The sequence below is a fragment of the Pipistrellus hanaki genome (assembly GCF_964339955.1).
Source record: "Pipistrellus hanaki genome assembly, chromosome: 2".
NCBI classification, from domain to species: Eukaryota; Metazoa; Chordata; class Mammalia; order Chiroptera; family Vespertilionidae; genus Pipistrellus; species Pipistrellus hanaki.
Window position 1 is genome coordinate 59,907,940 of NC_140504.1, and position 23,114 is coordinate 59,931,053.

The 23,114-nt window shown below is 37.1% G+C and overlaps 1 protein-coding gene across 13 annotated transcripts in view; it reads left to right on the forward strand.

Moving 5' to 3' along the window:
• Window positions 1-23,114, forward strand: part of ZBTB20 (zinc finger and BTB domain containing 20) — an 818,830-nt gene that overhangs the window by 284,367 nt on the left and 511,349 nt on the right. For all 13 annotated transcript variants that reach the window (XM_084873935.1, XM_084873937.1, XM_084873945.1 and 10 more), the window contains one exon: window positions 11,956-12,029. The gene's annotated coding sequence lies outside the window, so the exon portion shown is untranslated. The remainder of the gene's footprint in view (window positions 1-11,955; window positions 12,030-23,114) is intronic.

Genomic DNA, 23,114 nt, shown 5'->3' on the forward strand with positions numbered 1-23,114 from the left:
CCCTATGTTCATAGCAGCACAATTTACAATAGTTAAGATTTGGAAATAGCCTAAGTGCCCATCAGCAGATGAGTGGATTCCATCTACACAATGGAATACCATGTTGTGGTAAAAAAGTAGGAATTCTTACCATTTGCAACAGCATGGATGGAACTGGAGAGCATTATTCTAAGTGAAACAAGTCAGTCAGAGAAAGATAAATATCACATGATCTCACTCATTTGAGGATTATAATGAACAACATGAACTGATGAACAAAAATCCAGAGGCAAAGAAGCATTGATCAGATGCTCAAACCTCAGAGGAAAGGTAGGGGACTGTGGGGGTAAAGGAGAGAGATCAATCAAAGGACTTGTATGCATGCATATAAGCCTAACCATTGGACACAGACACCAGGGGGATGACGGCATAAGTGTGTATGTGTATGTGGGGAAGTAATGGGGAGACAAAGACACATATGTAATACTTTAATTAATAAAGGGAAAAAAAGAAAGTAGAAGGAAATTAAAGTCAGTACAAAGCATAGATGAGTTTCTGAAGTTTAGCTCCTAGAAGAACTAAGTTGATATTTAAAAATTACATCTAGCTCTAGCTGGTTTTACTCAGTGGATAGAGTGTTGGCTTGTGGACTGCATGGTTCTGGGTTCGATCCTGGTCAAGGATACATGCCCTGGTTGCAGGCTCAATCATTGTTGGAGGGCATGCAGGAGGCTGTTGACCAATGATTCTCTCTTATCATTAATGTTTATGTCTCTCCCTCTTCCTTCCTCTCTGACATGAAAAACATATATATTTAAAAATAAATAGATAAAATAAAATTGCATCTAAAATTTGGGGTATCCTAGAATAAATTTAGATGACTTGATATATGGAAACAGGGACAGATGTTCATTTTTTATTCTAAAAGAAATGAAGATGCTTTACAGAGGTCCTCAACCTTTCTAGTGTTGCGACCCTTTAATACAGTTCCTCATGTTGTGGTGACCCCCAACCATAAAATTATTTTTGTTGCTACTTCATAACTGTAATTTTGCTACTGTTATGAATCATAATGTAAATATCTGTGTTTTCCGATGTTCTTAGGCTCTACAGCAGCCCATAAGTTGAGAACTGCTAGGCGGGGGAAGACATGAAAAGCCACAACTTCACTGCTGAAGGGCTGACTTAATAGAGTAGGACATGAAAAAGCACATATTCCTAGGAGCTTGCAGAAGCTATAGCAATCTCAGTGGTAAACAAGCAAGGAGTGTAAACAGTACAAGGTTGCAATTCATGCTGGGATAGACCAGTGGTTGGCAAACTCATTAGTCAAACAGAGACAAATATCAGCAGTATAACGATTGAAATTTCTTTTAAGAGCCAAATAAACTTCTTCTAATACCACTTGTTCAAAATAGACTCACTAGGCTGTGGTATTTTGTGGAAGAGCCACACTCAAGGGGCCAAGAGCCGCATGTGGCTCAAGAGCTGCAGTTTGCTGACCACTGAGATAGGCCATAGACTGGCATATTAGCCAGAAATTTAACAAGGAGAATTGGAAAAGGAGACGGGTATAGTGGTCCAATCACAGCTAATACATATCATTGGTGGTTTGGAAGACTGCACACGTATTCCAGGAAATGCCAGAGAGGGTTCAAGATATCCATATACCCCAGGCTGACCCTAAGGCTTTCGGAAAAGAGGAGATTGAGATAACCCAGTGGAATGTAGCAGCCAAGGAAGACTTGTAAACCGCTTAAACTTTGAATACAAAACCCAACCCATACGCATGTCCAACTGCAAAGGGTGTTAGCTTATTCGTCCAAGGTGTTTAAGTAAAACTTTTGACAAGTCATTGGATGTAAGCAACAAACTGCTGACAGAAGGGCAAGTCCTAACTGAAAAATAAAAATAGGCATCATAAAAACTGATCAGAGACATCAATGGATGAACAGAATTAGTCTGGGAAATCAATAAGTGAACAAACAAAAAAGTAAATAAACAGCAACAAATGCAACAACCCCCCTGGAGGGATTATCAGAAGCCAGAATTCCTATTCTAGAATTGTGAGACATGCACAGAAACAGGATTGTAACTCATACCTTGTTAAAAAAGCAGTCAAGAGAAACTGTCTCTGGATCTCTCAGCATGGAGAGCAGAAGTTGAATTTAGTACACAAATACTTGAAAGCACCTATTTTCAATATGTTCAAATAACTAAAGTAAACTTTGTTAAATAATTAAATATATTACTATAATTATTCTTTGAATAAAGAGTATCAATGTAATTATATAATTTTTTTAAAAAAAGAAACAAATTAAAATTCTGGAGTTGAAAAGTACAACCACTAAAATGAGAAAAAATATATTCCAAAGAGACTTAAGAACAAATTTTATGTCAGAAGAGTCAGTGAATTTTATAAATCTGTAGAAACCAACCAATTTTCTGAATAGAAAATAAAATAAAATAATGGAAGACAGTGTGTAGCTTCAGAAATTGATTAGACACCATCAAACATACTAAAATATGTGTAATGGGGGGAAAAAGTAGAGGAGGAAAGGAAGAAAAGGCAGAAAGAGATAATGCCCAAAAAACTTGCCAGAAATGATGAATAACAATCTACACATCTACGAAGCTCAATAAACAAACTCCAATTATAAAAACACAAAAGGATACAATCATAGACAAAAGATAGTCAAACATTGAAAGCCAAAGAAAAAGAGAAATTCTTGACAGAAGCAGAAGAAAAAAGACTTGTTCAATAGAGGGTCAGCACTATGATTAACAATTGATTTCTCATCAAAAACAATTAAAGTCAGAGAACAGAGGGATAACATATTTAAAGTGCTGAAGAAAAATGATGAAAATAGATTGTGACAATTAAGAATTTTATATCCATCAAAACTGTTCTTCAATAATGAATGTAAATTAAAGATATATTCTAAGTTAAACAAAGCCTGAGGTAATTTGTGGCTAGTAAATTGGCCTTTTAAGAAACATTGAAGGAAATATTTTAGATTGAAAGGAAGTGACATCAAAAGTAACTCAAATCCACCCAGAGAAATAAATATAATTAATAATATAATTATGTAGGTAAAAATACATAAGGTATAAATGCATAACAAAATACAAAGGAAGGAAATAATAAAGATTAGAGCCCAAATCAATGAAATTGAAAATAATAGAGAACATCAATGAAAATAAAAGTTGATTTTTTTAAAAGGTCACCAGATCTTTGGCTAAAGTGACCAAAGAAAAAGTTAGAGAAGATAACAGATACTAAAACCAGGAATTAAATTAGACTCCATAGAAATTAAGAGGGTTAAAAGGTAATAATATGAACATACACTGAGTGGCCATATTATTATGATCTCTGAATGCATAATAATCTGGCCACTCAGTGTATATACAATATCAATATAATTGATATTGTATAATGCTCTTGTATCCAGTGAACTTGCTGAACTCATTTATTTCTGTATGTCTATATACAAGTGTGTGTGAATACAATCCGTAAAATTTTCTACATACTATATTTTCTGGAAATAAAAATATTTGTTTATTCTTCAATCTAGATGCATTTGATTTCTTTCTTTTCTGTTCTGTTTTCCCTCTTTCCTTGCATTTTCTTTTTCTTTATTTTTTTTCTATCTCTCTGAACATAAACCCCTTGTACAATGTTGAATAGAAGAGCTATCACACTCTGCCTTGCTCCTAATTTTCGTTAACTCAGTCTTTCATCATTAAGTATGATGTTAGCTGTTTTTCATAGATGCCCTTTATCAGTTTGCAGAAGTTGAAAGTTACTACCATGAGTAGATACTGGATTTTCTCAAATGTTTTTTGTGTCTCTATTCAGATAGTCACATTGTTCTCTCAATTACTTTACTAATCTATATATAAAACCCTAATATGCAAATAGATCAAACAGCAGAACAACAGAACAGCATGCGCTGACCACCAGGGGATGTGCGCATAATATGGCAGGTGTTGGCAGCAGGTGATAGAGCATGGAACATGGTGGGCATGGGCTGTGGTAGGATGGTGGAGTAGCTGAGCGGGGATGCCAGACTAAGGCAGGGTGCTAGTCTGTCATCGTGGTAAGCCTCTGGTGGTTACTGAGAATTCTTTGCTCTTGCGCACTGCTGCTGGTGCTGGCCCTGCTTACACCTGCTGCTGGCGCCGGAGCCACTGCTCGCACCCGCTGCCAATGCCTGTCCGCAGGCTCTGATCGTTTGATGCCATCAGCAAGTGTGAGTCACAGCTGCCTACACGATTTCTCCTAAGGGCTTCTCCACCTCTCCTGCTCCTGAGATGCGATTGGGGCTAGCAGCCGCCTCTAGCACCTGCTGCCAGTGATAGCCCCACTTACACTCGCTGCCAGCACCTTCGGTGAGTGTGAGCAGCAGCTGCCAACCCCTCTCACTCCTGAGGGCTTCTCACCTCCCCTTGTTTCTGAGGGGTGATTGGGGCAGCAGCCTGCCACTTGTACCTGCTGACAGTGCCGATCCTACTCATACCAGCTACTGGCACCCGCCCCAATTGTTCTGCGCCTTCAAGGATGTGTGCGGGGCTGGTGCCATCAGTGTGTGGGAGTGGTGGCAGCTGGAGTGGGGCTGTTGGCAGACAGGGGATCTGGTGCTCCAGTGGTAGGAGCCAGGCAGGGGTGCGAAGAATGGACCTAGACCTGTCCCTGTGCCCACTGAAGCCTCACAGACCACAGTTCTTTTCAAGGTATATGAATTTGTGCAGTGAGCCCCTAGTATGGTATATTACATTAATTGATTACTGGATGTTGAACTAACCTTGCATTCCTGGGCCAAATCCTATATGTCTGGTATACAATACTTTTATAGATTGTTATAATTTGTTTGTAAATATTTTTTTGATATTGTGTTATCTATATTCATGAGGGATATTTTGTGTGTGTGTGTGTGTGTGTGTGTGTGTGTGTGTGTGTGTTGTTTGAGTGTGTGTTTTCCTTAGTGGCTCTGATTGGCTTTGGTCTCAGGGTAATACTCTTCTCAGACTGAATAGTCTCTTCTTCCTCTATTTTTTGGAAAAGTTAAAGAAATATTTGTATTATTTATTCTATAACTACCAAATTGGAACAGTGAAGCCTTCTGCATCCAGAGTTTTTTTCATAGGGTGACTTAATTTTATCTCTACTGTTGTAGGTCTACTTAGATTTTCTATATCTTCTTGAATTAGTTACGGTAATTTATGTACTTTTAGAAATTAGACCAATTTATATAAGTTGTCCAATTTCTTAGAATATATACACTGAGTGGCCAGATTATTATTATCTTTGAATGCATAATAATCTGGCCACTCAGTATATATCCTATATAATAAAAGGCTAATATGAAAATTGTCCCCTCCACCAGGAGTTCGACCAGCAGGTAGGTCAGCCAGCGCCCATGTCCCCTCCCCCTGCCAGGCTGGCCAGACCCAGCTCATGCACAAATTCATACACCAGGCATCTAATAAATAAATAAATAAATAAATAAATAAATAAATAAATATAGTGTGTGTGTATGTACACATATATATGTATATACATGTACATATATATGTATGTATTTATATACATACACACATGCATAATAATGTGGCCACTCGGTGTGTGTATGTGTGTCCAAACACACATACACACACACACACACACACACACACACTGAGTGGCCACATTATTATGTATTTAGAGATCATAATAATCTGGCCACTCTGCATATATACTAGCAACAAATAAAACTAAGAAACAATTCTCACTATAGCATCAAAAATAATAAAGGTGAGAGGGGAGAAGATGGCAGCTGGCAGAATGAAGAGGGGGTGAAAGGAGAGTGTATTGATATGTGTGGTGTGTGGGTGAGTGAGTGGGGACAGTTACATCCAGCAGGAGTATCAGGGGCTGGCATACCAGGCTCTTTTGGCCAGGGAGCACCTACCACCGCTGTGGGCACTCCCCAGACTGCAGGGCTTGGACATGGAGTCCACGCCATATTGAAGGGGAGAGTGTCCTTTTCTAGGAACTCATCAGCATCACCAACCAGACGGGCTTTGGACACTACCTGTGAAGTCACTACAGTCAAAATCCTGCTGTTTTACCGCAGACCTGCAGACCCCAGGATGCCCACCTCCTGCAGCAGTGAGACTTCAATCCTTCCCAGCTGCCAACCTCTGGACACCTCAATTGCACCTCCTGAGCTCCACAGGCTGCTCTTGGGTGCCACTGTGAGCCCCCGCTGAGCACTCTCTTACCCAAACAAGGGTGCACAGCCCCGGCAGTATAAATTTGGAATTCCCCTAACACGGCTGCCTGCCCACTCACACCTCGGTCATGCAGCTTCAGTGCTAGGGCCCATCTGAGTGCATGAGTGTACTGTCCTGGCAAACGGGCCCTGGGTGCCTTTGTGAGCTGCCACTGGGCATACGTGAATTCAACCAGAGGTGCAGTACCTGGCAGAAAAACTTGAGTCTTCCCACTCCACAGCTGCTGACTTCCAGACACCACAGTTGCACTTTTCTAGCATGCAGGCTTCCTGAGCACATCGCCCTAAAGGCGGCTCTTGGGTGCCTCTGTGAGTTCCCACAGGGCATTCGCGAATTCAACCAAGGGTGCAAGGCAGCAAAAACTGGGACTTCCCCCTCCCTGGCTGCTGAGCTCTAGACACCACAGTTGTGCGTTTCCAGGATGCAGGCCTACTGAGCCTATTGCCCCTATAGGTGGTCCTGGGTGCCCCCTTTAGCCCCTGCTGGGCATGCTCATATCCAAACAAGGGCACACAGTCCTGGCAGTAGAAATTCAAACTTCCCAGCTGCCTACTCACTGACATTGCGGTCACATGGTTTCAGCACACAGGCCCCCTGAGGCTGCCGCCCCAGCAGGTGACTCCTGGCTGCCTCTGTGAGCAGCCATTGGGTGCACTGGTATCCAACCAAGGGCGCAAGGCCCCGACAGCAGAAACCTGCACATGCCTGTGCTTGGCTGCTGACCTTCCATCACTGCAGTCGCACTGATCCAGTGTACAAAGTCCCCTGAGCCTGCTTCCCTGGCAGGAGGCTTCTGGATGTTTCTCTGAGCTGCTGCAAGGCACAACCCTGGCTGCTGGCATCCAGTCCCTGCGGTAGGGAGTTTCCTCAAAAAACTAAAAATGGAAGTCCCTTTGGTCCCAGTGATCCCACTTCTAGGAATATATCCCAAGAAACCAGAAACACCAATCAGAAAGGACATATGCACCCCTATGTTCATAGCAGCACAATTTACAATAGCTAAGATTTAGAAACAGCCTAAGTGCCCATCACCAGATAAGTGGATTAAAAAGCAGTGGTACATCTACACAATGGAATACTATGCTGCTATAAAAAGGAAGGAACTCCTACCATTTGTAACAGCATGAATGGAGCTGGAAAGCAATTATGCTAAGCAAAATAAGCCGGTCAGAAAAGGATTAATATCACATGATCTCACTCATTTGTGGATTATAATGAACAACATAAACTGATGAACAAAAACAGACCCAGAGACAGAGAAGCATTGATCAGATGCTTAGAGGGAAGGTAGGGGACAGTGGGGGTAAGTGGGAGAGATCAACTGAAGGCCTTGTATGCCTATATATAAGCATAACCAATGGACACAGCTACCAGGGCAGTGAGGGCATGAGTGGGGTTTGGGAGAGGCAATGGGAGGATAAGGACACATATGTAATACCTTAATAAAAAAGTTAAAACGGAATAATAAAAGCATTTTTATAGAAATTAACAAACTGATCTTAAAATCTATATAAAAATACAAAGGACCCAGAACAGTAAGATAATTTGAAAAGGAGGACAAATTTAGATGACTTACACTTCTGGTTTTAAAAATTACTATAAAAACTTTATTTAAAAAAGAGAATAGTACTGGCATACAGATCAATGCAATGTAATTGTAAGTTCAGAGAATTACCTTTTACAGTTTATGTCAGTTAACATTGAGTATGGGTGATGAGTACATGGTAGTTCATTTTACTTTCCTCACTATTCTTGCATATGTTTGAGATTTCTCATAATAAAAAGTTTTAAGTGAAAAGAAAAAAAAAAGAGAGAGAGAAATAATTAAAATATAATCCACTCTCTTTGCTGACCACAGAAAAAGCCTTGACTCTTAAAAATCAAATTTGGCGCCAAAACCGGTTTGGCTCAATGAATATAGAGCGTCGGCTTGGGGACTGAAAGGTCCCGGGTTCGATTCCGGTCAAGGGCATGTACCTTGGTTGCGGGCATATCCCCAATAGGGGGTGTGCAAGAGGCAGCTGATCGATAACTCTCTCTCATCGATGTTTCTAACTCTCTATCTCTTTCCCTTCCTCTCTGTACAAAATCAATAAAATATATATATTTTTAAATAAAATAAAAAAAAAAATCAAATTTGGCCCCAGCCTGTTTGGCTTATTGGATGGAGTGTTGGCCTGCAGACCAAAAGATTCTGGGATTGATTATAGTCAAGGGCACCTACCTTGGTTGCAGGCTCCTCCCTGGCTTTGGTCTTGGTCAGGCTTGTGCAGGAGACAACCAATAGATGTTTTGTTGTCACATCAGTATTTCTCTCTGTTTTTCCCTCTCTCTTCTATTCTCTCTAAAAATCAATGGAAAAATATAATCATCTGAGGGGAAAAAGTGTAAAATCTGGCCCTGGCTGGTGGCTCAGTTGGTTGTTGCATCGTCCATTATGCCAAAATATTGACGGTTTGATTTTAGGTAAAGACACCATCCTAGGTTTTGTGGTTTGATCTCTGGTCGGGGCATATCTGGGAGATATCTGATTAATGTTTCTCTCTCTAAAAAAATCAAATCTAAACAAGGTCATAATGAATCATAGATGAGTGAACACTCAGAAACAATCTGAGTAAGTTACAATAAATGGTGAATAGATGGGAGAGCATTAACAGAAGTGCCTGCATTAGGATATCTATCTATATGAGAATTTTGCAAAGTAGGATGTGTAGTCAAAGCAATCCTTTGTTCCTGGTCAATGTTAAGATCTATAGTTGATTGATCACCTGCCCCCCCCCCCTTCATTTAAAAAAAAATTATTTGGGGACTTTTTTTTTTATATACAATAGGTTACTGTAATATAATACATTTGTTCCTTCTCTGGAAAGCCATTTAGAATCTTTACTGCAGAATATACAATTCTTTTGCTAAAGGGTCTCTGCCAAGAGAAGCATTCTTCTGTGCTTTGTAGTTTGCATTGATTACTGAGCTGTATCCCAGTGCATCACTGGGTGTTGATTGTAATCTAAAGCCTTACACAGTTTGGTCCTAATTAAGGAATTTTGATAAATGGTGGTCAATAATATAATGACTAAGACAGATCTGGGTAACTTGAAAAAATGTAACAAATTTTGGAACCTGAAATGTCAGGAGCAAATTCTTCTTTTGTGATGACACATACTCTGGAAATCTATTTTAGAGGTGGTTTTAGTGAATAGTACTGAACTTAAAAAGAAAACAAACAGGAAGTTGATAAGTAGACAGTAGTGCCAAAAATAAGGTTTATGTTCCTTAATCTAATCTGACATGCCTTCAGAATATTGCATTTCTTTGATGATCATCTTTCCAAACAGTTTCTACCCAATACTTAACCCCACTACATAGTGACAGAGTTAATGGTTTTCTCATGAGGCAGATATGAATAGGAACAGCATTCAAAGACAACTGGTCTCACTTCCAGGTCCATCTTTGGGCCAAGATATGTAGTCGCCAACAGTGAGTTGGCGACTGTATTTTTTGAGTCCTGGCGCAAAGTAAGATCCATCTGTTTTGCCCAGCCGTTTGCCTGAGTGCCACAAAATGGTCCTGTTATTAGTCTTATTTGTGGTTCTATTTGAGGTTAGGGGATAATGTAAATAAACTTCAGTCCTCCTTGTGATGAAGGTAGCATGGGAATTAAAAGTGTTGGTGTTGGTAGTGGTAAGTGATGTTGTGTCTCTATTTTCTCAATTGCTCTGTTTTCTTTGGATTGGGAAACAGACATTTAAGAATGAGTTTGTCATCTGGAAGGAGAGTTGTGACCAAGTTTCCCTCAACAGGATACAAGATGTTATTTTTGAGCTTCATTACCCTCACCAAGGGGAAAAAAAGAGGGGGAAAATAAAGAAGAAAGTGAAAGTAAGGAAAAAAGGCAGAAACAGAGAAGTAAAGAGAAAGATCAGAGAAGGAATGCTGTGAGGAGAGGTAAAGAATGTAACTGACTATTCATAGAAATGGCGTTATTATTTTGAACCAATAGTTAAGTTCACTCCACATCTGGTGAATTAAGAAAAGGAAATCCGACTGATTAAATTGAACTGCTAGTTGTCAGTTAAATCATTTATATCTAAATATACAATAGGGTTTCCATCACTTTTTCTTGTCTGAACTAGACAGTGAATTAGTCTCACTAAACATATTTGAGTGGTGAATAGAATAATACCAATTGGTGATTCAGATTTAAGTAGAGGTGGGCAGTTTTTACATTTCTGAATCAGTTATTGGGCATTATTGTTATCACATACAATTTCTAAGCCTGGGTTATTTTTGTCAGTTTCTATTATGAATGTTTTGTTGCCTTATTATGAAATGTACGCACTCCCCTCCTCTCATTCAGTTGTCCCTGGTGACGCCTTCATAATTTCTGTCTTTATACTGGTACATTTTTAGTCTGATTCAGGCATATGAGAAACAGGGGAAAAGTTTAGTCAATGTCAGTGATTTTTTTTTGATCCATTCATGGATAGATTTAGTGAATCTAAACCAATTTGCATTTAAAATCTATATACATCAAATAGACACAATACTCAAAATATTCCTCCATATGCTTCAAGGGAAAAAGAAAACAGAATTTACAAGTGAGAACTAGATGCATTTTCTAATAATATTTGCAATTTCAGGGGGGATTTATGATCATGCTCTCATATGTGGAAATATTAATATATTACCTTGCAAAAATATGAAGGTGAACATAAACACACCACTTTAGTTTTATAAGCATATAAAAAAAATGTACTGCCATGCTGTAAAGTAAAAGGAATATAATTGTATTGTCTCCATTTTACATTTAAAAACTATATTTTTCTAAATCATGTCATGTCAGTTATTTGAAGCTAAAAATAGGGATGACTTAATCCTGTCTGTGTGTGTGCTTTGTTTTTTAACTATTATCTTTTTTATAGAGGATATTGTATGAAGAAAGGATTGAAAAAATAGTATCACATTTAAAGCCCAAATATTTATGACTTACTTGGGGATTTTAATGCTTGGACTCTTAATTTGAAGATTAGAAGTACACATTAAAAATGTGATTGCAGTTATTTAAGCAAGGAGGTTTGGTTCAAATCCTGATGGTCTTCCCGTGCTGCTTCAAACAGCACTGGCTGTGACAGTGTATACTATGTGTGGTATGGGGCAAGGTAAACCCACAATGCATTGCAGTGGGCATTTTGTATTGCTAAATATGTCCATTTATCTCCACTTCACCATTAGCCTCACCACCTATTCACTTATTTGAAAGTAGTGTGTCTAACATTTTTTCCAATTCTGTTTAAAGTCATGATTTACTTTAACATGTGATCATAGATTTTTGTCTTTATTCTATGAAATTAATATTTTATGTAATCTTTAGGCTGTGAAATTGTTTAGGAGTTTTTATTTTTAAAACAGAATATTGTTAAAAATTGAGAGGCACTGAGCTTCTAGTCATATCATTATGAAGTCCTTAACATGGAGGCATATTTTGTTTTTCAGAATTGCTTTTTTCCTCTTTAGATCCTTCTCTTTTCATTAAAAATCTACTGTGGGAAGAGGGTTATTTTTTTTCTTAACAGAAAAAAAAAGTCACGCTTGACTGATAATGCATTGCTTTGGATGGTGAAACATTATGAAAGTTTAATTTTTAATTAAATCTGAAATACCAATTATAACTGAAAGAGATTTTAACCTGTTTCTTTTCAGGCTGCCTGAAGTTACATTTAGAGACTGAAATCACTGCACCTTAAAAACAAAAGATTGAGCTGCACTGCATTCCTGTAAGTGAAAGCTTCCTGTATCTTCCTCTGTGTTTTGGTGACCAGTTCAATAAAGGACAAAAATATTGCTAATGTAGTACCAGACATGAGTAAAAAATTTACTGCTCCTGAAGAAATATACATTTAAATGATTTTCTTCTTTTAAAAAAAGAAAGCTTGTTGGGCTCAATATTCAGTATGTCTTTTTTACCCAGCCTAAATTGCGAATCCTTTCTTTTGGCTGGTTTGAATTGCATTAGGGAGGGTGTCACCCACTGTGCATCAGCACAGTGACATTCACCCTGTCAGGAAGGATTCTTGCATTTTTTTTTTTTTTTTTTTTTACAAATCTCAATGAGGGTAACAGGTTTTTTATGGAATCAAAGTAAATTCCTTTTTTCTTTGTGATGTCATTAGAAATGTTTAGCCTTTGTGTCAATGGAAATGGAAAGTTCATGATGACATCACAAGATTCCGTTGCCTTGAGGACTTTGGGCAAAACTAAGTAAAATGCATAATTCCCTTGTGTGCGTGTGTTCCCCATTCTGCTATGAAACAGTCAAAATAGCACATCTTATGTCTTCCCGTGAGCTACAAGGCTGTCTCTCAGAGCCCCATTGTTCCATAAATGCATGTCAGAGTCTACCACAGTCTGGTATACCCTTATTTAGCTGCTGTTTTGTCAATGTACTTGGAAGAACAATTAACATTTGGGATTTCAATGTCTGAATAACAGGCAATGAATAGGACCCGAGCATATAAAAGATTCAGACGCCCAGGATAAGAAAACAGAAGCTTATCATTCATGGGGGGGAAAAAAGAAAAGCATTTTAATGCTGCACTCAAAGGTTGTGAAATACTACAAGGAAAGTCAATCTGTTTATTTTAAATTTAAAATAAAAATGTGGATTTTGGTAGTGATATGCAGAGGGTTATGATGTCTTCCTAAATTTTGCAATTTAATGTATTGCAAGGTCTTTTGCTATAAAAATCTTAAAGCCCTTAAATAAAATTCATCTGTTTGAGTCATTCTTGGGATGCCACATGTGGGGTAATTCAGTAGATTTCAGAGTATCCCAGTGCCTGTCCAACAGAGGACACAAAAGGTGATTCACAGGATTTTTTCCATTTTAACTTTTGGTTCACTGCACTCTTTCGTTATTGACTATGATTCTTGTGTGTTGACGATAGACAGCCCCCAAGTTGTTAAATATCTCTGCCTATTGTTTGAATTCCTGTTAGGTCCTTTTTTTTTTTTTTTTTTTTTTTTTTTTTTTTTTTTTTTTTTTTTTTTTTAAGAACTGATGCATAACCTCAATGTCAGGGTCTCCAGAGGAACTTTGGTGGCTTATGCATATTGCCCACTCAGCTCAGTGCCTAGTGTATGACTGGATAAATGATGGTTATTGTTATTTTTGTCATAAGTACAACAGTTCAAACACATAGATGGTAAGGCCTCTAAAAGAAGTGTCCATTTCTTATTCTTTTTTATAATCCCCATTATAAAACTTTAGGATGCATTCTGTCAGAAAATTATTGTGAAGAGCAGTTGAATACAGTTTTTGACGGGAAGAAAATTATAAAGGAATTTGTCCAAGACAAACCTAGTGCTTATCATCTCATATTAGGCATCTGTCTCCCAGTCCTTCTCCTTTTTTACTTTACATTGATTTTTCCTGACCAGAATGAGATGTGCCCATTCATACCATATTGTTCTTTGTAAAACGGTGTTCAATTGTTTTCTAAGCTGTGTGTCTTGCACCCCAGACACTGGAGTTGTCTCTAAAGATAAATCTCCCTGAATCAGGATGGATGATGCTCTGCACCTGTTTGTCTAATTGCCATGCAAGTGAGTTGTGCTTCAAGGAAATAGGGAAAATGGTACAACAGATATTGGGTCAAGAAGCCAGAGATTTGGGAGCTTGCCGTTAGAAACTCCTACTTTCAGGGCGTAAAAAGGCAGGACCAGGTTCTTGGCACAACATTTTTTAGAACTCAGAACCATTTGACCCTCTTCTAAGTTTAGCCTTCTGGTGTTTGTTTGTTTGTTTGTTTGTTTGTTTGTTTTGCATAAGGGTCTCTGCCCTCCCCACCAGTTTTAATTTAGCTCCAAAGGAGTTCCTTTATTTTTATTAAATTAGCTTCTGGTGATATAAATTAAGGCTCTCATAAAACAGCCTCTGAGGCAGAACTAAAATGATAAAACTCAGGTTTAGTGAGTAGTGCTGTTATCATATTGAGTAACATTGAAAGATATCAAAGAACTTTATAAATATATTTCACATTTTTTAAGATTAAAAATTGAGGTAAAAGGGATTTAAGGGCAGAGCATCATCAAACATTATAGGTAGAAAGGATATAAGAAATAAAAGTTTAATCACCTAATTTTAAAATAAGTAAAAAGAGACCCAGTGTAGGGCATACAGGTTCCTCATACATACTGACCACCAAAATACATCATCCTTAGAATCTAGGCCTGAGAGTAGATTGAAATTTAGACTCTGGGACTTGGATGTTTCCTTTACATTCAGGACTGAGCAGTATTTCTTGAGGAGCAAATTGCTTTTGGCTCATTTTATGAAACCAATTGAACTGTATTTCCTTCTACCGTGTAGCCCAAAATTCATATATAAAAGGTATTTTTTCCTGTACATTTTGATATCATACATCAGTTTGTACAAGTCACTTGGAGGCAAATTTACTTGATTGACTTAATATTCTTTATGATGATTTACAAAGTGGGCAGAGGACCAATAGAAACCAGTAGTTTAATTTGGCTGGTAGGCATGGTGAAACCAGTAATCAGAACAGAGTCATTGTGAAATGGAACTCAGATTCCACAATTGTGTGTATCACATATGGTATCAGAATGTCACTGTTGCCAGGGGTCATTTACATCAGAGAAGTTTTTTAGGGCCTGAAAAAAAAATGAAATAAACTTTAATAATTTAAAATGAAATACTTGCTCTGGTAATTTATTTCAGGTTTCCTTTATTGGATTCTGTCATTTAGCAATCTAAAGAGACCAGAGTAGGAATGTTTTTATTATTTTACCCAAAGCTAAGCCCCAGATATGTCTTAGTTTTCTCCTCAAATTTATTTTATCTCCTCCAGACCTTTTCACACCCCAAAACAAGCTAAAGTCAATGTGTCCAAAAAATTACTGGCCTTGTCTTTGTGTCCTAAACAAGGAGTCACAATGTTGTGCCTTAAAATTTTCCAAGGAAGCTTTGGCACATAGAGATTTAGGGAGAATTAGAGCCCGAGGAGGCCAGAGCAGGGCCTTGGAAGTAGGTATTCAAGATTCTCTCCCCAGACCTTCCCTCTCTTTTCTCGATAATAATGAATTAAAATTTACTATGTACCAATTAAGAACAAACCATTTCTCCAGGATACATAGATACATAGCACCTGTTTCCTATCATCAAGAAGTTTATAATCCATTTGAGCAATAGATAAATATTTTTCTAGACAAAGTGTTATATGGGTAGAGTAAAGGAAGTAAATAGTTATTATTTCTTCTGGACCATCAAGAAGTAATATGATATTAACAAGCAGCTCAAGGAGAGGGAGTAATAAAAATGAAAGTTGAGGGAACAGTGAGAAGTAATGGTATGATTTGATTATAGGATGCTGGTTGAGACAAGTGTTTTCCAGAGTGTGGGCTGCAACCCATTCGTAGGTCATGAAATCACTTTCAAAGATCAGAGTCAAAATGCTTTTAATAAAACAGAATCAAAGGAAAATGATTTATAAAAACTGTGTTACCTATTTTCAAGACAGTGACTACAAAATAAATATAGTATTTCTTACTGGGAAATGCCACCAAAATATGAAAGCAAATCTAAAGATGATAGGTATTTTATATACTCAACTCATGTAATCCTCACTGAGGGACAATATTATTTTTCACCTTTTTTACATATGAGGGGATGGTGGGATTAAGCAATTTGTCCAGGACATCCAAAGGGTAAATGGTAGAGATAGTAGGGAAATATGTCTGTTACACGATTTGACACTGCTTTTCAGAATTGCATGACTTTACTTATTTCACTATTGTTAGCCCACACATTTGTATCTCTAGTCCTGATATCATTCCCAAACTCCAGTCCTGTATCTATAATATCCTTATTTAAATCTTCAACCAAATATCATATCAGTCCCTCAGAGGCAATAGATTAACATTGAATTTTTTCTCCTACTTAAAAATCATCTTCCTTTTGATTTTTAAAAATATATATATATTTTATTGATTTTTTACAGAGGAAGGGAGAGAGATAGAGAGCCAGAAACGTCGATGAGAGAGAAACATCGACCAGCCGGGATGTGCCCGCAGCCAATGTACATGCCCTTGACTGGAATCGAACCGGGACCTTTCAGTCCACAGATCGACGCTCTACTACTGAGCCAAACCGGTTTCAACTATCTTCCTTTTGATTATCCTAATTTTCTTCACCCCAGTTCTCCAGGTCTCTTGGATCAAAATATACTATTCCCTTTGTTTCTCCCATCTCCCATACCCCCTCAGGTGTCCAGTGAGTGTCTGAGTCTTATTAATTTTTATTCTTTGGTATCTCTGTCCTAGAAAGACTGAAAGGAGACCCGCTTATCCTAAACACTGTTGCCCCATTAGATTTCCTGAAGCAGGAGCCCCAATATCATGCCATCTTTGTTCAGACAAAACTTTAATAATTCTATGTTAATTAATAAAAAATCCCTAACTAATACCTGTGATATTGTAAAACCTAATTAACCCCATTTATGATTTAATCTTACCATGCCCTCAGGTCAGTCCCTTCACTCACCTTCATTATTATTTTTTCTACTACTTCCATTAAACTTTCCTTCTCTGACTTGGTCAGAAATAGTCCACTCTCCCATACTTACCAAGTTCAGCACCTGTAGTAGCTCTGCCAGCAATATGATTTAGACTTCCAGCCTTCAAATCTGGGGAGAGAATAAGATACTATTGTTTTAAGTCAATATGTTTGTAAGTAATTTGTTATAGCTGCCTAAGGAACTAATATAGAACTTCCTTACACTGGTTTTTGAGATATGAGTGTGTGTATGTATGTATGTGTGTGTGTGTGTGTGTATATATATATATATATATATATATATATATATATATATATATATTACTTTTTTTTTATCCTCACGTGAGGGTATGTGTGTGTGTGTGTGTGTTTAATTGATTTTAGAAAGAGAGGAAGAAGGGAGAAAGAAAGAGAAATACCAATGTGAGAAACATCAATCAGTTGCCTCCAATATGTGCCTCAGCTGACGATTGAACCCACAACCCACAACCTAGGCATGTGTTCTGAATGAGAATTGAAGTTCAACTTTTCCATGTACTGAATGATGCTCCAACCAACTGAGCCACCCGACCGGGGCTACTTTCTACATTTTAAACAATATTTATGTTCACACCCTATCCTTTTACTTGAAAATAAATTCTTTACTGATAGAGTCCATATCTAATTAACATTTCTAAACCCTAATGAAATACCACAATAGATCATTAATGCATTATTCAATCATGCATAATTTAACACTAGTAATATAGAAATGACTCTTGACTCTCATAGAAGTTACTGTCTCCTAAGGGAATTAAACATTAAATACATAAACAAATAATTACACATTATAAATTGTAGTGCACAAGAAGAGACAATAGGTATAAAAGACAACAGTGGGTGGGGGAAATCTATTATACTGTCCATTGGGTGCTTAGGAAATAATTTTCAGAGGAAGTCTTATTTAAGTTGAGAGTTGCAGGACAGGAAGACCAGGCAGATGAAAAATTTGGGGTGGAGATGGCAACATGTGAGGGAGAGAGCTCCAGGCAGAAGCAGCATGGTCAAAGCCCTGAGTCATGGACAAACTGTGCATTCAGGGAAATAAAACAATTCAAGAGTGGCTAGAACAAAGTGAGCAAAGGAGAAGAGTAACTGGAGGTGAGGTCAGAGAAGTAGCCAGGATACGATTTAGATTTGAACACATTTGAAAAGCACTTAGTAGGCCTGGTGGGGGTTGTGGGGGAGGGGTTGAGGAAGATGCACATATGTTTAAGGAGAGCTCAAAAATGAAAAAAAAAAGATCAAAATAATTTAAATCTAAATAGCATGCATAAGCTCATAGCATCCACACATTTATTATGAATTCTCACAGGGTTTACTTCTGATTTTGAAGAGGGCTTGAACTTCTGAAACTGAGGACTAATAATGCACAACATATTTCCTACCTGTATAACCAGAGTAGATCTCTGACAACCTCTAAGATAAGGTCAAGTTAATTTTATTTCCTTTCTAGTTAATAATTATTAAAATTCTGTTGTTGGTTAATGGATCTTTTATTTTTGTTTATTTTTAAATGTTCACTATGTAAGATAGGAATGAATACCAAAAATGTGTTTTACTATTAGAGTGTATTTTTAACTGTTAAACCTTAATCTTATTTTTAATTTTGCTTCATTTTATCATATGCAGTGACCAAGGGCCTAGAGGCACAAAAAGCCTTGAAAATGAATCATAATTATCCTCATTATTACTACCTACAATATTACTAAATTTCTGGATTAAAAACAATCCATACTCTTTTCAAGTGCCATACATTAATACCCTGGAATACCAGGAAGTCAGAATAGAGACATTAGTTTGTTTGCAAAGTGATGGAAATTATGTCCTTTTGCCTTTAAAGAAAAAATAAGAGTAAATATAATGTGGAAATTAAACCATAGAGAAATAGGTTAAGCTAAACATGTGAGGGATTACCTGCTGCTTCAGGCAAAAGATATTTGGATCATAAAATACTATAGTTACAGAGAACCTTAGGAATTATTTATTCCAGCCTCCTCTTCTTGGAGATGAACAAAATTCAGGCCTAGAATTCTTATCCACTTAAATCTGAAAGCTAGAATTTTAACTCCAGTTCTTAGGAGCTAGATTTTCACAGCTAAACCTAACTTGTGATCAAGGCACCATAACCCTTTCAAAGCCTTGGATGGAAAAAGGGATATTTACTATAGGAGATGAGTCTACAGACGAGCTCTAGTTAATAAAAATCTGAACAATATATATTGCTCACAATCTATTTACTTCATGTACAGATGCCTCATAAAAGTGGTTTTAATCCTTGCTACCACACTTAGCAAACACTCAACACAGTAGGAATTATTTCCTTTTTGTAATAAGAATACCAGCTTGCCCTAATCTGTTTGACTTAGTGGATAGAGCGTTGGCCTGTGGACAGAAGGGTCCCAGGTTCGATTCCCATCAAGTGCACGTACCTTGGTTGCAAGCACATTTCCAGTAGGGGATGTGCAGGAGGCAGCTGATTGATGTTTCTCTCTCATCATGTTTCTAACTCTCTATCCTTCTCCCTTCCTCTCTGTAAAAAGTCAATAAAATATATTTTAAAAAAAATAATACTAGCTTGATATTTAACATCAAGATTGCAAAGCTAGTGAGTTTGTATTAATGACACACCTAGCTGAGTCAAACTCTGTACTGTCTCCTGCTTAGTGTTTTTATCTACTTTCTTTTGTTATCACCTTAGTATATATGATTACAGAGGTTCTCTAATAGTGCAAATGTCCGAAAATTTTGGAAAAAGTCGTTTTAAGAAGGTAAGGAAGAAAGTTTCAGTTAAGAGAGTTGCCCTCTCTGCGTAAAGCTCTTTTAATTTGATTCTCACAACATAGCCTCCAGACAGATATTATAATCCTTAGTTTCCAATTTAGGAAACTGAGGCTTCAATGAGATTTAATTGCTCCACACATTAAAAGCATGAGTCAAAATTCAAACTTATCTGCCTAATCCCAAGTGTCCTTCTCATATACTACCCACCTCCCTGTCTGCTCTTCTCCTGGATGCTAGCTAGCCTTCCATTGTTTGCAACCTTATCTGGCAAAGTATAAAATATGCTCTCATAGACATCCCATGAAGTAAGAGAGTGTGTTGAGAGGGAGCTTTTATAATTAAGTCATATCATCTGGTTCTGAAATAAATACCATACCGTCTATATAAGTGGTTCTCAAACTTTCTAATGCTATGACCCTTTTATACAGTTCCTCAGGTTGTGGTGACCCCCAACCATAACATTATTTTCGTTGCTACTTCTAACAGTAATTTTGCTACTGTTAATGAATCGTAATGTAAATATCTGTGTTTTCCGATGGTCTTAGGCTCTACAGCAGTGGTTCGAGACCCACAGGTTGAGAACCACTAGCAGAGTCGCCTAAGACCATCGGAAAACACAGATATTTACATTACGATTCATTAACAGTAGCAAAATTACAGTTAGAAGTAGCAACGAAAATAATGTTATGGTTGGGTGTCACCACGGTATTAAAGGATTGCGGCAATAGAAAGGTTGAGAACCACTGGCCGATATGTTTCAGTCTTTGAAAACTGAGGAGCTGGGAAGATTAGTCAAATTCCTGACATTATTCTTTCATTTCTACATCATCTAGACTCACTGTGTTTCTGTGCTCAAGATCCTAATCAAATCAGATAGTGGTTCCACTAACCTAGATCAGTTTCACACCTTTGAAAGTGAAAGAAGTAAATTCATTGTATTTATTAGGACAATAAGAATTAATGAGATTTACATTTTCCTTCTGAGGTCTAACTTATTGGAAGCCTTATAAGCCTGAGCAGTGATTCAGGTCAATGGAAGTGTTCATCATTACTGCTATTAAATATGCCAAACTGAAAATCCAAACACACTTAAGAATTATTAATATTGTTCTCTAATTAACACTGAGGTCTACATTAGAAGTGTAGTGCTTGGTAAAAACAGGGGGTAACAAGGAAAATATTTCAAAGGTTTGAAACATTGTTGATGGCAGGCTCCACTGCAAACATGATCCTGGGTTTTCTTCCATGTGTTCATGTGAACAGCTGCATGTATACACCTCCATTTCTGAGGCAGTCATTTTCTGTTATTGATATACTAGAACAGTTATTTTTAAATCAAATCTCACTGTAGAGTAGCACTTGTATACATAATAACTTTATGATAATTAAGGCAATGCTGCCTGTTATGGTTCTGGAGTTTTCTCACCTCTACTTCCTTTTTTAAAATTTCTACTTCTTAAATTTCACTTCAGGTCTTTCTGTTTAAAGTCCTTAGCAGTCCATTCAAGTGTTCTAAAATAATTCAGTGAAAAACATCCTTCCTGCTTCACAGAAGGGATTTATTCTTTGGCTCAGCCTTACTCTTTGCAATACATATGTTGCTGGTAGCCCTATTATGTACATATACATAATGCAGAAAGTGCCTTAATATAGCCTTTGAATTTCTGGGTCCTTGGGATAAAAAATGTTTTTAAAAATCTTATATTTTGTGAAAAATCCAATTCTGGTTCAATGTTTTGTTCTCAATGTTTTGCATGAATAAGAAGCTTTTATAAGCGAATAGAAGTTTATCTAATCTCTTTAAGACTGATGAGAAACAATCAGGAGACTTATGATTCTGGAACAGTGAATTTCCAGGGAATTAAGCACACATTTCTCAAGAAACAATAGAGTGTCATACCCCAGGTTGCAGCACATGGGCTGTAAATGCACCCTTCCTGTATGGCAATTTGAATGCACCATTCTTTGAGTCAACTGGAAAAGGGAGGAGGCCATGATGAACTGCCATTCTTTCAGGAAGTATGAGATATTAAATATTAAATACTGTTTTATCTACCATATTAGTTAATTTCTTGAGGAGAAGAACCATGAGTAATTTACTAATTTTCTCAGTAAGTGAAACTACTACCAGATGGATGTTCAAAAGTTTTTTGTTTTTTTTAGTATTCTGTTTAAAAATTCAGTAAAATTTTAATAATTTTACTTAAAGGATACTAGATTCATTAGTTTGACTATATGTATACCATACCATGTGATATGGACAGATACTATTGAAATTTATATAGCCATTAGAAAAAGAATGAAATATACCTATTGACCTAGAAGGATGACCACAATTTGTTAAATGAAAAGAGCAAATTTTCAGGGTAATGAGTATTTATGAATAAATATGTTATATATGTTAGTATGAACAAGGTGAAAAAAAGATAAACACATACCATATTCTTCACAATGATCATCCATCGGGTAAGAACAGGAAAAGATTCAGAAGAATATTATTTTTTCTTTAAATGTCTTATTATTTCACTTATAGTAATATCTATTATGAAATTAAGTTTGAACGTGAATATACAAAATTATTTTTAAGTTACTACCTTTTATTTTTTTGTAAAAGCAGCCTGATAAAAATAATCACCATACAGAAGTTTTAATTTCATTGTTTCAAGTTCCATAGTAAAGTACATACTCGACATAGATTGATTCATTAAATCAACGGATATTTTCTGAGCTCTATGATGGTACTAGTTATTGTTAACAAGTATGATATTATGTGTGTGTGTATGTGTGTGTGCATGCAAAGTTAAACTCTTTCATGATGCAAGTTCATATATGGAATCACATACAAAGAACTAATAGTTGAGCAAACAAAAGTTTTCATCCTTTACTATAACTTCTCTGAGTAGAAAACCTAATGAATGCACAAAAGAAAACTTCCTAATAATTTATTTTTATTTTGTCATTTCTCTCATCCACATATATTTCCCCATTATAGCTACTAGCAGTGTTTTTCTTACCTTTCCTCACTCTTCTCTACAAGAACTACTCCTAACTCTCCTTGGTCCAGGTCAATTAATTTTTCTGTTCACTTTCAAACTCCTTGCTGGGTCTTTTGTATTCTCTTTCCATTGTAATTCTCATTAGACTTACTGACTGCTATTTCTCTCATTCATTGAGGGGTTGTGGTGATGGTGGGGGAAACTTTACAAGATAGGTTTCAGGAATATATTTCCTCCGGAAAATTCATAGGAGTTTAAGTAATGGAAGAGGCAGACCTAGAATTCTTAGGTTAAAAATATAAAAGGGCCGAAGCTGGTTTGGCTCAGTGGATAGAGCATCGGCCTGTGGACTGAAAGGTGCCAGGTTCGATTCCGGTCAAGGGCACCTACCTTGGTTGCAGGCACATCCCCAGTGCGGGGTGTGCAAGAGGCAGCTGGTCGATGTTTCTCTCTCATGGACGTTTCTAGCT